Genomic DNA, 15,643 nt, shown 5'->3' on the forward strand with positions numbered 1-15,643 from the left:
TACACCTTGTTTTTCACGGATGTACAACAGAAAATTGGTCACAGCACTGGTTTCTGCCTCTTCCTTGCTTTGTCTCTCAGGAGAGTTTTCTAAATTGGTCAGAATTGATTTTTCACTATCTATTCTAGATCTCTCAGCCATCTCTGGAGAATTTGACTCAAATTCTTGTCCAGCTTTTTCTCTACTTTCTCCTTTAGCAAGGGTTTTTATATGCCGATGTTTCTTATAAACATGCTTTCTAAGTGTTGCAACATTAGAATAAGAATTTACACATCCGTTGACACCACACTGAACATTAAAATTAGGTAAATTTGCATGTTGATTAGACAAGTGCCTGAAGAGCAGCGATATAAATCTTGATTCGAAGGGACACAAGCTGCAGTAATACGAGGTCGAAGTCATTTCTGAAGAGAAACTTTTCGCAAACTGTAAATTAAACAAACGAGCGTATCACTCAGATTGATTACAGGGAGATACACGCGACCATTTGATTATTATTTGTAACATTATTTAATCGCGCGATACACATACACCACACGCGTCCACGTGTAACGGACACTGTTCTTCAAGCTATGCCGCCAAAAGCCGTTGAACGTACACACGCACATATTCATACGCCGATACGCGTAAAAAACTAGTCCTATTTTTCACTTCTACGTTAATTTAAAATTAGTTTTACATTCGTTTTGCTATTTTTTTTGCATTTTTTTCGAAATTGTTGACTTCAAAAATATTCTAAGTAGTTTTTTTTAAACAAATACATGACAAGAACGTGCATTGCAATTACTTCATATATGATAGGGGCTGAGTTCGAATCACTTACTCTCAGTCGAAACACATGCCCGAAACACGTAAGGCCCCAGAATTTTCTCTCTGTGTGCGATACTTGCGACGCTCAGCCGTCCTGTGATACTTGTAAGATTATGCGACTATGTAATAACTGCAACGATCAGCGATCCGGTGAAAATTGAAACGCTTTAATAATTACTTGGTGCTTGGCACTGACTCGTGGAGACCTATTAAAAAATTCTGAGAGTCTACAGCACTAGTTTTTCGCGCACGCAGGTGTTGCTGCCGCGGTACTCTCAAAATTATATGCATCATGTTGTATTTATCACAATTAGTACATTGTATGAAATCTCTCTTTATACTTCTTGGATGAAGTACAAATTTATTTCTTGTTATTTTATATTGCCCTTGGACTGCTCGAAAACGCGTTTTTGATCATTTTTGGAGGGTTTGATGATACAGGATGATGTATATTTATATGCATGTCCAGTCCAAAATTCCCTTTCTTGATGTTGAATGATACGGTATAGTACCTATAAAAATCTAAGGACTTGTTGATTTAATTATTTTATTCCAGGTAGAGAAAATTCCTCAGTTCACTAGCTTGTTAATACCAATTCAATATTTAGCTGCTGCAATTCTGCTCTTTGTAGACATGAAGTCAGAATTTGATCGGAGGAATTAAAGAAGAGTTCAAGATCTTCAGTTGACAGAATAACCGGAATATTGATTAGCTCATGACTCTACGATGCCGCGTTCATTTTAGAGAATGTGCCCCGGTACCTGCGATCCGGCTCCATCTTCGTGCACAAGCTCCGTAAATCATAACAAGCCGGCGGCACCGCGGAGGAGGGGGAGGTGGCTCCCTTGCTAACCCGAGAGGGGGTGAGAGGTTATGAGAGTCGTGCATTTGGAGTCACAACGAGAAATATAACCAACAGCCAAACACGCAGCTGCCGGTGCGCTTCAACCTGCCTATGATGGGACTTGGAATAGTCCTTGCTTAATGGTTCTTGCTTGACTGTCCTAGCTCGAGGGTCCTACAGAGGCTGTCCCAGCTTGAGGGTCCTACACAGACTGTCCTAGCTCGAGGATCCTACAGAGGCTGTCCCAGCTATCCTAGAGAGATTGTCCTAGCTCGAGGGTCCTACAGAGACTGTCCTAGCTCGAGGGTCCTACAGAGACTGTCCTAGCTCGAGGGTCCTACAGAGACTGTCCTAGCTCGAGGGTCCTAGAGAGACTGTCCTAGCTCGAGGGTCCTACAGAGACTGTCCTAGCTCGAGGGTCCTACAGAGACTGTCCTAGCTCAAAGGTCCTACAGAGACTTCCTAGCTCGAGGGTCCTACAGAGACTGTCCTAGCTCGAGGGGGGTCCTACAGAGACTGTCCTAGCTCGAGGGTCCTACAGAGACTGTCCTTGCTCGAGGGTCCTACAGAGACTGTCCTAGCTCGACTGGCCTGTATGATAGACTGTACTAAAGCGTCTGTCCTAGAGCGACTGGACTGTAAGATAGACTTTACTAAAGCGACTGGCCTGGCTCGACTGGCTTATAAGATAGACTTTACTACAGCGACTGTCCTGGCTCGACTGGCATGTAAGATAGACTTTACTACAGCGACTGTCTTAGAGCGACTGCCCTTTAGCGAGTGTCGTTGCTGGTCGGTACTTATCCGATGGTCCATACTCGATTGACCATTGAACTGGCTGGTCGGTCCTTGCCTGATGGTTTTCCTCGTCGGTTCAATCTCTTTGCCTAGTTTTGGCTGTGCTGGTTGGTATTTGCTCAATGGTCCTCACGTGATAGGTTCTCCCTATGGTCGTTGATTAGTAGTTTCTCGCGGTTGGACTGTGCGACATTTTAATCGTGTTTGTTTTGTTGAAATGCATTACCAGCGTCGTAGATTTAATGTGTTTGACCGCCAATTCCAGTCTGAGGTTAATAGCGTTCTCGACCTATTTGCTTTATTACCGTGAGCTGGGCTTGAGCTTGGCTCATTGTGATGAACTGTTGCCGACAGCAAACCTATAATATCCCACGCTAAAAATATCATCCAAATTTAGACGAACCCGTTGGCGAGCATAAGATTTTAAAGTTATTTTATACTGACTAGGCCTTGTTGGCTGGCTGTTGCAGATTTTCAAAGTTGTTTAAGAGTATTTCGCTCTCAATTTGTCATCATCTTATACATAACTTTATTCTCTCGAGATTCAAAGCTCAGTTTTTCGACGACTGACTGTTCCAGGTGGTTCCCAATCATCGCGAAACTACATTTAATTATCTTTTTATACTTGGACGATTGTTCGCAAATAATCCATGCATTGGATTCAAGAAAGTGCTGAGGACTTTTGACGGTATTCGCGCGGTGAGAGCTGCCTCAACTCTGACCTTATGTACAGTCTGGACCTCTGACGTCGTTACGTACGCTCTCTCTCATTGGGGTTGCATTCTTGGAACATATCACTGCGGTCGTAAGTTCTACAATGTCATAAAAATATTTGATTCCTCGCAATTATTTGCGAGGACTTGGTCAGTGTGGTCCAGAAGTGATTAAGTTTTGGCGTGCGCGCTTGTGGTCTGCGCTGGCGTGTCCTTACGCCATTTATTGCTGGCACGCAGCTTTCTCTTCATCCTGTGAAGGATTTATTGAACGCTGTGCCCCCGCCGGCCAGCGCTGTCGGCTAGTCAGGTCACCGTGATGGGTGCGTGGTGCATGGCACCGATACTTCAACTCCTTCATGTCCCGTGTCCGCTATGATCACACTCAGAGAAATTCGTGTCATTTGTTCAAATAGCCATGCACTTTTGTCCCTTGTCTGGAGCATTCTAACCCAGTTCGGTCCGGTCAATGGACGCATCAGTGCTACGTGCTGAAAATGTCACTATTTGGATCGTATTAACCATTTCTTTATCTGAATTTTTCGGTTTTTCATGGCAGTCCTTTGCTATTTTCCTGTTGATCTGCTTGTAGGTCTATCTAATTATATACGTCGTCTATCTGACTTCACTTGGTTTTTGGATGCATTCCTCTTCGATTCTGGACAAATAGATGATAATTATTCTGCCATGAAGGAATGCATGATAAGAATACTGCTTGCTTGGTCTCTAAAACATTTCGACTCCCAGGAATTGCACGTTTGTCGATGGAAAATTAGTTCGGAATGTATCACATTAACGGAAGATAAGTTTTTATCATACTGTTGCGTTATTCAACTTGAAACTACTCTGATATCAGTTTTGTTAATATTGATGATTTAATTACGAGGACAATTTAGTAATTTTCTAGTTATAGTTTTTTATATTACCACTCCTCATCAAAATTTACCTATACCTTGTCATTCGCGGTGGACGGTAAGCAACAGCGTGTCATGTTCACCTTAAAATGCCTGACTGTCTTGCACATTTCGTGCTACTGGAGAGCACACATTTGCTGTGCTTGCGACGAGTGGCTGGAGCCTGTGTTATGGTGTCACTTGCATCCGTGGCTCTGCTTGCGCTCTCAAGGGTGCTGACCTTGCCCTGCTTGAGGCAACCCTCTTAGTGTCGCGCCTTGCCTCTATTGCCCTCCATAGCCGCACACTCACTCTTGTTGTCTGTAACGTCATTACTGGGCAGTCTTCTGTGTGAGTCATGTGCAGGTGCTGTGCAGGATAATCACTGCAGGTTAATAACTGCAGGTCATGTGCAGGTGACTCATTGCAGATGCTGTGCAGGTCACTCACTGGGGGTGATGTGCAGGTTAATCACAACAGGTGCTGTGCAGGTCACTCACTGCAGGTGCTGTGCAGGTCACTCATTGCATTGCAGGTCATATGCAGGTCACTCACTGCATGTGCTGTGCAGCCGCTGTGCAGGTGCTGTGCACATGGCGTTCCTGCCATGCGCATGCTGATGTGGCGGTGTGTACGATGATGCACGTGTGTTGTGTTTTCTGATGAGCAAACTGATGTGCCAGTGCTGTGTGTGCTGATATGCGAGGTGAGGAGATGCTGTAGGCATTCGTACTCACCTTTTATGCTGGAGCATTTGATAAAGATTATCGAACTTAAATAGGTAACTGTGCGCGTGGGAGTTTGATATTAGTTTAAAAAGCTTAACCGGGTATTGCGATTCAATTATGAGTGGCAGGTGCTCGAGAGCAACCGTCTTCCTCTTTCATTTCAAGCATACTCAGGAAATTTAGTGCATATTCTGCTGCTGTTGCGTGTAGTGGACAGATATTTTCTAAAGGAGGGGGTTTCAACCAAGCAAGTTTTATATCTTTTCCAGTGTTTACCCACTATGCTGATTACCATCATGGATACTGACAGGAATAAGGTCGAGACCACACCCAAGACACGCTGTCATCTTATTACGCCAGCGAAAATATGAATAACCGTCGTTACACCTTGACAGTCAATAACATGGACTACACTGCTGCTTTTAATTTCCATTTGCTGCTGCTGCTGCAACCGTGTGTCTTCGATTAATATTTTTCGACTCATCGTTGTTTAGAAAATCGATCATGGCTCTCAAAATTTTCAAGTGCTTACAATTTTGTCAGGCAAATGAAAAACAATTGAATGCTGATTATCAGATCCCGATATTTTTCTTGATCTGCAAATTATATTTTAACAAATGGATGTAGTCTGCGAAACAAATTAAACAAGTACGCTTGTGCTTCATTTGCAGCATTTTTTCCTTTTAAATTTACTGGTATGTTTGGCGTATTTATAAATAGGTGCCGCTTACTACTTAAATAAATTTTTATTGTCGTTCATTGTAATGTGCAGTATTACTTAAAACTGTTGTCGTGGTAGGCTAGTGATGGTTTTGTTACCGTCCTGTAGATAAGCCCTGTCTCGGTCCTGATCACAACCTCCTACACCTGTAGCAAGCAGTCCCGTAAAAGGCAAATGTTCTGACGCCGAGATAAGCAGGATTCCAACTCGAGAGCATAGCTCGCCAAGGGTTTATCTTAGACCAAAACCAAGAACAAGACGTGTTTTTTGTGGCACGCGAGCGAGTTTTTATGTCACTTATCAACTTCCCAGTTTACTTGCAGGATTCTCGACTTGTAGAGATCAGTGAGCACTGAGCTCACCGTATACAAATTTATGTAGTTGTTCTTTGACCTTGGGTTCTTGGTGGCAAAATATGGGAACTCGTCAGCCACAATTGCCTTAATGATTCTATGTTGGGTGCATAGCAACATGGGGCTCCGGCGAATCGTGCGAAACTCCCTAAGCGCTTCAGCTCCCGACTTCCGTGCGGGAGGTGTTAATCGAATAACGTGCATTGCCACGTTTTGTATAGAACCCTTATGGGGTGATATTTGACAATGAAAACTTCTTCACCATTTGCTACTATCATTGGAACCTTGACATTGTACCCTCAAATGTGATTAGTATGCTGATGTTTAATTAATTGGACTATACGTATGTGAACTCGGTGACTCGGTCGGTTACAAGAACGTGAAACTTTACGGCTTGGATGTCTAATATTGAGCTTGTGGGTCAGATTTTTTTCATGTTCTTTGAGATACATATTGTATAATCTTCCGGAACCTGGGAGAATAATTTCGATCTGTAGTGCCCATCCCTCCGTCACTAATTTTTATATACAAGTCATCAATTTTAGAGTACTGAGGTACGACAAGCGCTAATTAACTTGTTTAAAATGAACATGTCACTCTACGCCACACTTTTCTTTGTAGCAAGCTGTTCTACCGAAACCCAACTCGTTTGTTGTGGTTTGTTGCGTCGGGGCTTGATTCGGATAATCACAAAATGCAAAGATAAGAGAACGATATCAGTTATCTTATAAATACCAGAAATAATTGAATTTGTGATCATGTTGATTTTAATGATGAATTACTGAACTAGTTTGTCTGAATTTCTAGCTGCTAGTCCATGTGTGCTTGGCGCTCTGAATATTAAATTGCAATAACGAATATTTGCGCCAGCTTCCCCAATTTCTAGCTGCTAGTCCTGGCGCTCTGAATATTAAATTGCAATAACGAATATTTGCGCCAGCTTCCCCAATTTCTAGCTGCTAGTCCTGACGCTCTGAATATTATATTGCAATAACGAATATTTGCGCCAGCTTTCCCAATTTCTCGCTGCTAGTCCATGTATGCCTGGCGCTCTGAATATTATATCTGAGGTGCCGCGTATGTCGTGCCGCTGCTGACCTTGACGGGGCGACGGACGGCAGCGAAGAGACGGAGTGGGGGGCGGACCTCCACTCAAACGCGGGGGCGGGGGCGATGATCTGGGGGAGGGGGAAATTTAATAGCGACACAAGGCTGGGTAATTTAGTTCAGATCTTCAACCCGCCATCGCTGACTGAGGTAAATACCTTCAGAAATGGTATTAAGGATATTACTACTTATTTTAGAGAATTGTCGGTGAATCGATTTTGTGGGAGGGGTTTGTTATCGAGGTGATATGCATTTAGAAATTACTTTTTAAAAACAACACTTCTAAAGAATCCAGTGTCTCCGATGTTACATTTGAACAATGAATTTCTTATTTTATTTTCATATAAAAAATTATTTTTAATTTTTTTATTTATAAAATAAATTAAAATTTCAAAATTATTTATTCTGTTAGTTGATTCATGCTTTGTTTCCGACTTTATGCAAGTTTACAAAATTTCAGATCGATTGAAGAGGACAAAGTGTGTTAAATATCGATTATAAGATTTGTAGCAGACAGACAAACAACAAGAAGTGAAGTTAAAGAGAAGTGTTGTAAAAAAATAGTTTCCTCAGCAAGGCCTCCTCCTGCTGTAGGAAGACGCTTGCTGTGTTCAGGGATAATACTTGTAAACATTTGTTGATGTTGCTATAGCAAACAATTCTGATCAGCCGTTTTAGTGTCGAGATTTGGGAGTTCAAAATGTTGCGCAGTATATAGCTGATGGGACAGCGCCGCGGAAGTATGGCCGACGTTAACAGTGAGAGCACTGCAGAGCACACAGCACCACATGACACAAATCACACAGCACATGAGGACAAATCACACAGCACATCAGGACGCATCATACAGCGCATCAGGACACACATGACACAGCTCAACACTACACATCACATCATCACACATCACATCATCACACATCACATCACTACACAGGCCACATGACACATCACTACAGATGACACATCACCACAAGAGTGTGGGCAGGATTGGTCACACGTCAGTCAGCAGGAGCGGGCGCGTCGTGTTGTCCCTCCTACGCTGCACGCTGCGCTTCCTGACTGTCTTATACCAACTTATCAATGCTTCACATTATTCATGCGTGTCTCGATGTCTTACATCATAAATTCATTCAATATTTAGACTAAATTTAATCACATTCATTCCTCAGACCAAGCTTGATGTCTATTGATGGTAGGTATTATTAGGTTAATCGTTTAGTGTACATTCAAGATGTCAATCTATTCGGGTATTTTGTATCGCTTGTATATGTGACTGATCAGCCTAATGGTAAATTCATAGTGACCTCTATATCGTGTAAATGGCATGTATGTTCATCCACATTTCCGGATGTTATAAAATTTCTATCACTGCTGTACCTATTTTACTATAAGGCAATGTTAGTCGAAGTAGGTAGAAAAAACGCAAAATCTTGAAGTTGGTAAAGAACACACAAAAATTTTAAAACACGATGATATCACTATCGCTGGGAATAATAACTCGCTTCTATGTCCCAATTAGTTATAACTACGTTCTCGTTATAATTTAGCCTTGTTTTTTTCCAAAGGTGCCCTAAGTCAGCCAAAAATTTATCATTTTGATGCAGCTTAATAATAATTTTATATAGCATATAGTCTTCCTCTTAGAGCTGTTCACGGTCAAAAACCAATGAGAGACGTGTGGTCGATTTACTGCTCGTATATAGCACAGTCTCCAACGTCAGGCATGAAGTCAACTTTGGTACTATATACTTCCTTCCAGTCAGTTTTCTGCTATGCGGGATTAGTGTGCTAACCTTTCTATGAAGCGCTGATGCTGGTGACCTTTTAAGGGGTTAAATCGAAAAAAAGCATGGGTCCTGTGATGCCTACATCATCAAGATGAGAATTACGCACGAGAGGGTGTGAGAAATTTTGTCTTGAAGTCGGCTTTCGTGATTAACTCGTTTTTCTTGCTGGCTGTGTTCGAAAGCGTGTCAAATGTTATAGTTTTAGCAGCAGGCAAACCAGGATTTAGCGTCGTGTTGATAATAGTTATGTCATGGCGCCTTGTCTTGGGTATTTCAAAGCTTACGTATTATTCATTTCACGAGGTTCTTGGCGATTGTCTCATTTATGTTTTTTTTAGTTTAGAACGCTTTAATAGTATTTCGTGTATCCCATGACTAATAATTAATAATTGGTATTTGAGGAAGCTTCGACACTTACTGGAAGCCATCTAATGATATAGGAGGAGAATTATTGAGAAGCTGTAATGAGATCTGGTCTCGTTTCTTTCTTGCGTTGTAGCATGCAGACGCTCCATCTCTGTGTCCACTAATTGCGCCCAATAAGTAGTCAGAACTACAGTTAACTAATAATACTTTGGCAGTACAGAAAGGCGAGAATGTTTTTGCGGCTTCAGCAATTATCTGCAGTGTTGTATTCTCCGTGTAATATTTTACTTTTCTCAGAAAAATATTTAAATGACATCGGGCTCCAAGTGTCGTAATAGGTTTCATCTTCCGGTATTACCGACTGAAGTTTTTGAACGTCTATTTTTCTCTTATGCATATGACTGGTTTTTCGTGTCTCTGCAGCTGCGTGAATAACACTTTGCTTCAATTCCGAATAGAAATTATTAAAATCTCAAGTTTGCTTGCTGCACAATGCCTTGGATTTCGGAGCTTTACTGTGGGCGCAAACATTTGCGATGCGGGTGAATAATTTGCATTTGATGTAATGCCTCGTTTTACTTGTTGTTTGGGACGAAGATAGACGATTGGTATGCGCATGGAAGGGTATTTGAGGGGATGTAATAGTGTGAGCGCTGTTAATTTTGTCCGAATTTTGTGGATATTTTCTTTATTATAATAGGGTGTCGATTTTCGCGATAATTAAGTAAGTAGGATATTCATTTAAGTTTGTTTGGTATTATGAGTGCTTTATAGGGGTAATTACATCGTTGTTTTACATTAACTGATTTTACTGATACGTATAGATTGTTTATCCATTCCTGCGCAGTAGCCCTTAATTTGGGGAATATTCTCCTTCCCTGCGAAGGTTTCCCCGCAGCGTGATGAGCGCCGAGTTTATAGCGTGGTATAGTGAGCGTCTGGGCGCGTCTTGTAACGCAGGATAAGGACGATGCGACGTACTTGCTGTCATTGGCCGTCGTCGCTATACGTCGTCTCTTGGTGAGAATGGCGGAAATGAGCCGGCGAGCATTACACAACATTTGACAATAATAATAAGCGACATCCGCCCCTGCCGCCATCGATAATTGCTGCTCTGCGCCACTCATCGCTGACTGCCTTCCTTCCCCCTTTGCTCTTGTTACTTACCCCCCACCTCCCTGTTACTGCCCCCCTCTCTTGCTCTTATTACTCTGCTCCTTCCTTTGCCCTCTTGTTACTACTGTTCTTGTTACTGTCACCAACTGTGCTTGTTACTGCTCTTTGCTGCCTCATTTTTCTTCGATTACTGATCTCTATCTTACCCTTGCTGTTCCAGCTAACCATGTTCCTTGATCATCAGCCTCACTAACCTCGCATGCTATTCACACTATCACATCAAATTCTTGCCGCTTGTTTCTGTCCTCCAGTTTCTGCTCCTCTCTTATTCCCCCTCATTACTGCCCTGCATTCCATAACTCTTCTTTATTGTCCATTGTGGTGCGATTTGATGGCTAGACGCGACCGCGTTGAGGAAATGGTTTACATTATGACTGCATGCTTTTAGTGTTATGATTTTGTGAAGACAAAAGTTTATGGAGCCAAACATTATTTTCTTTACGTTTTCGTTAGTTACATGTTGGTTGGCATAGCCTTGTCCATTTCTATATTTTGCATTCTTATAATTATCCCTGGTCTACATATTGTGTGCATTGTACTGATATGGTATAAATTATCTCTAGGTTTACGAAGCCTAATTAAGTAAAGCGATTGAATCAAGTAAAATCCGGTAGAATAGCAATTCTCTTTCTTGTACGTCGAGTAAAGCCCAATTGGTAAAATTTACTGAAATTGTTGTACATTATTTGTGTATATAAAAGTTCTATTTCAATCTAAGTGTCTGGGATTAAGTACTGTACTATACGTGTACAGTTGGAGCGGTAAATGTTAAAATAATTCATGCTAACAAATGTTGCCGGTATCGGCAGCTGCATCTCGTCTGGCTTCGCTCGCCAACGTTATAGACTGGCCGGCTGTCTCCTTTCAAACCGTACATTTTCGTACATTTCATACCTACATTATTACACGTACAATCAGTTAAATGTTCTCAATACAAGTTATTGAATTATTTATTCAATATTATATTTTTCTATTTATATTATGGGTATTATATTATAGTATATTATATTATATCAAATCACATTGCATTATATTATATTAACACTTCAGTATTTTATATTGCAAGCGAAATATTTTAGACTATCAACAGATTCTAATTGTTTTGTATTTGTTGTTTCGCGACGTGCCTCAGCTGGCAGTATCGGAAATCTGTTACTCATAACATTCTTTCTCGCGCTCTTTTTGTTCTGTTGCATCTCATCTCTTTGCCTTTTCTTTGTGTAGATTACTTGCAGGAAGTTCCATTACTCCATTTTATTTTTCAATGATTCAAATAAAAGACTAAGTTAAATTAGTGGCACAACTTCCGGCCGATAGGCTATGTTAAAGCATTCTGTTCTATGCATTTAGCAGCTCTCACATGCGAAATATTGAAATCTGAATGAACGTTAATGATTGATAAAACAGTTACCTATACTTGATAGAAGATCTGGGTAATCTATGCTAATGCACGAATCACTTTACAAGACACCAGCGATAGGAAAGCTTAGGAACATAACATGAAGAGCTGCTCTCCGCCTCAGAACTTTAACTTAATACAATTCTATATGATGTGTAATTGCTGTCTCCACGAACGGCATTAATTATAATTAATGTCCGTTGCAATTATAGCTCTCTTCCTCAACCAGAATAAGAAGCCATAGCAAGGCAAGCTTAAGTTATATGTACAGATCAGGGAAAATCAATCACTTGTCTTTCGGTTGGTTAATTTCTTCGTAACTAGGGGGTTCATTTGCTCGCGGTTGTAATACCAAGGCGCACGTAATACTTGAAAAGATGGCGTGCACATTTAGCTTAACTATTAATTGAAAATTTGGAATAGTTTAAATCAAGAATCACTTGCTTTAAGTCCGCTTAGTATGAGGAAAAATAATTCTCAGTGAAAATGCTTGTCGAAAAGCTTTCATCATTTTCCATCGAGGTTTAACTAAAAGTAAATGTGTATAGAGAATTTACCATGGACAAATTTGTATATATGTACGACTTCTAGGTGTATATGTATATGCGTTTATGTGTACCTATGGTATTTGTTTCCTGTTTAATTTTCGCTCTACAAAAATTAAACCTCGATTAGAAATTCTATTGACAAAATTAATATTATTCTGTTCCAGTAAATTTCCGATGCCCTCTACATCGTGGATCCACTCTAGGTGTCCACGCCGTCTTCGTTACGACCTCAGTACTTAGGGGCAGGTTTTTATTCAGAACCTAATAGAAAAGCTTATTCATGCCATCCTACATCGGACAGATCAGAGCAGCTTAACTCTTGCTCGTGGAGTGATCACAGCCGCCTCACTAATTCACCTGCCTCACTCTGGGAATGATTGGTTGGGTTGAGGTGATCTAAAGGACCCCACACCTGGGATGCTGCCTCACTCTGGAAATGATTGGTTGAGTTGTGAGTTAAAGGACCCTTGGTTTGGGAGAACGAAGTAAGAGAAATTGTGTGAGTCCCATTGCCGTGATTTCCCGAAGGTGTCGCCGGGCGCCGAGTCCCGCTGCCATCTTGTATGACTTGTGCCTGTTATCTTCCCTCCTGCACACGCTTTCTTCGTCCACAAAATATGCTTTTATTTGGGGATGGAATTGAAGCTGAGTAGCCTGGTGGCAAGGCCTGATTATTCAGACTTTTTGCTATATATAACGTTTGTCGGGAAATTAATTTAAAGCCTATAAAAACTACTAAGAGGAGATATAGCGTAAATCGCATGCTGTGTATGTCATAAATCATATGAGTAACAAAATATAGTATATGAACTGAGCATATGATCTCATAAGAGGGTGAATCGTTCTTAGGCAGCTATAAGGGAAGGCGAGTCGCGCTGCGGTAGGCAGGATGGACTGAAGTGCTGCCTCCGTTGCCTCAAGCGCTGTTGATATCATTTGTGCTGCCACCTCCAGGCGTTGCCTCTACGTCTTATAGCCTGCCTATACCTCTACATACTCTTCTTTTGCTCTGCTCACACTTTAGTCGTTTAAGAGCAAAAGTCGAAACTAACTCAGCCAAACTTTGTCATTTCTGTTTCTTTTTCTCTAAAATATGTGTTGATATGTGCTATTGGTAATACGTATTTTGCTTCTGCATACGTTTCATGATTGGGAATGAAATATTGTCTTCGTTGACCATCACATATGACTCATATAGATGGAAAAGATCTTAAGAATTAATTTAAGTTTTGCACATTTTTTACTGACGAACTGTAAATATTGCATTTGTCAATGCGCGTTTCGCTTGTTAATTCATTGCAGGTGCGGTCATATTTTTCAGACATACGGTACCACGCTTAATTCATTTTTAACTAGGTTATAACTTACCTATATGTAGTTTTTATTTTTAATCATGTGGTTATGGACCGCGTTGAGGATATTTTGGAAATCGTGATATTTTGGATCATTTTCTATTCCTGAAAGCACTGTGTTGTTTGAGTCATCTATATTGGCTTCTAGGTAGTCTAAATATTTTGTAAATGCATGTTGTAAATGCAGTTCGTGATTACCCGGCATCCATAAGTCTTTTGTTTCCGTTGGCCCCGGGTTTATGCTGCGGAGAAAGTCAGAAGTTCAGCAATTGTCATTTTAGTGGAGCAGTCCATTCTTTCGTTGATACAATCGATCGCTGCTCCGGCGCATTGTTTTAGGCTACTTACTTGCCGTCACCTACTTTGCTATTTGTGTATGCTCGACCTCTGTGCTTTTCTAGTCGTACTTTTAAAATAAATATAGTTTCGTTTTCCCAAATAGAATTATATTCCAATGCATGGACACTTAGTGCATGGAGTTTCTTGACACGGACTTCTTTGGCAGGGCATTCAAAGTGCCGAGATCTGTGCTGTTTCTGTCTAAAAAATTCTACTACCATCTTCCTTGATAAACCTGGCGCAATTGCGACCGATGTAGCAGCATGCGTTGGTATCAGCCCGACGAAATAATTGTCCTGCAATCGCACTTTCAAGTATTTAGTTAACATGCCTGCATGTTAGTTTAGTTAACATGTAATTAGTTAACATGCATGCATGTTAGTTTAGTTAACATGCATTTAGTTAACTTGCCTGCATGCTAGTTTAGTGTACATGCATGTATGTTAGTTTAGTTAACATGCATGCATGTTAGTTTAGTTAACATGCAGTTTGGCTTTTTGTAAGCTGCCCGCTGCTTGCGGATTTAGTCGAAGGGATAGGAAAAGTACCTGATCCATTTCGCTCAGTGTGACCAGACAAACAGCGATAGAAAATTACCACTGCTTTAGTGCCGAGAAGCTATCATTCTGTCTGGAGTGATAATTTTTTAATAAAATATTAGCTTTAGGCTGGGAAAATAAGCTGGAGGCATTAATTAGCCATAATCACGGGAAATAAAACGCGTTAGTTTAGGCCAAAGCTCCGGCTGCGGCAGTCCTACGCTTTTTATGATGTTACTCCAGATTCATCCTATGATTCTGACTTGATATTATATCAAAATAAGTTTCTTTGATGTTGATTAGAACAATTATTTGTGATTGTGGTGGTACTGATGCTTGTAATAAATATTTATTTTAATAGGGTTATTTTACAACCATAATTAGAGAAACTCGAACCACATGAATGAGCTATGTGGGGGGCATTCTATGATGGTTGCTGCTATTATTCATGCTTGAAATGACCCTTTAGAGGTTGTCGTGTCGCACGGTTGTCAGTGGTAGTCACACTAATAATTGTGGGGATGGTCTCATGCAAACAATAACAGGAAGCTCGTGAAGACATCGCTTCTCTAACTAACCCAAGACACCGCTTCTGTAGTCTGCGCGCACGCATCTATGCTCGTCGCAGCGACGGCGCGCTTTTTGCTTGCTGCTCACCGCTATACCTTGTGCTTTTCTTATTTTTTCTTAAATAGATTCTTCATCTTATTTTTTCTTAAATAGATTCTTCATTTTCAGTAAGAAAGTTATAGCTTAATACTACTTCATAATATTATTTAATTTCGCCGTACTACTTATTAGCTTTTTACTACTTAGTAGCTTAAGCTCAGTATTCAATAAAAATTCAGGTTATTGTCTAAATCTTCAGCTTTAAATCTTCAGCATACGCGCTTTTGTTTATAGTTCATGTAGTTTATTCATTAATTATTTAAACTTTTTTCCCTTCATACTTCATCTATGACACTCGCTACCTGCGTAATTTTAATTTTTACACCTCATCGTTAGGGCTGTCCTTGTTACCGCCGATGCGACACGACGTTATGACGACCGTCCGTATGATGACGCTGGATATGACGGCTGTTGGTTGGGCTTAACACAGTATCCATGCCGTGGGTAACAGGAAGAATATCCTGTTGCTCCTCCCTAGCGCGGCGCCCCTAAACAGGAAG

General features: G+C 40.9%; 1 protein-coding gene across 3 annotated transcripts in view; it reads left to right on the top strand.

The window, feature by feature from the left end:
• Positions 1–15,643, top strand: part of LOC108678157 (collagen alpha-1(I) chain) — a 142,869-nt gene that overhangs the window by 30,109 nt on the left and 97,117 nt on the right. The window lies entirely within an intron of this gene.

The sequence above is a fragment of the Hyalella azteca genome, unplaced genomic scaffold, assembly GCF_000764305.2.
Source record: "Hyalella azteca isolate HAZT.00-mixed unplaced genomic scaffold, Hazt_2.0.2 contig2099, whole genome shotgun sequence".
NCBI lineage: Eukaryota > Metazoa > Arthropoda > Malacostraca > Amphipoda > Hyalellidae > Hyalella > Hyalella azteca.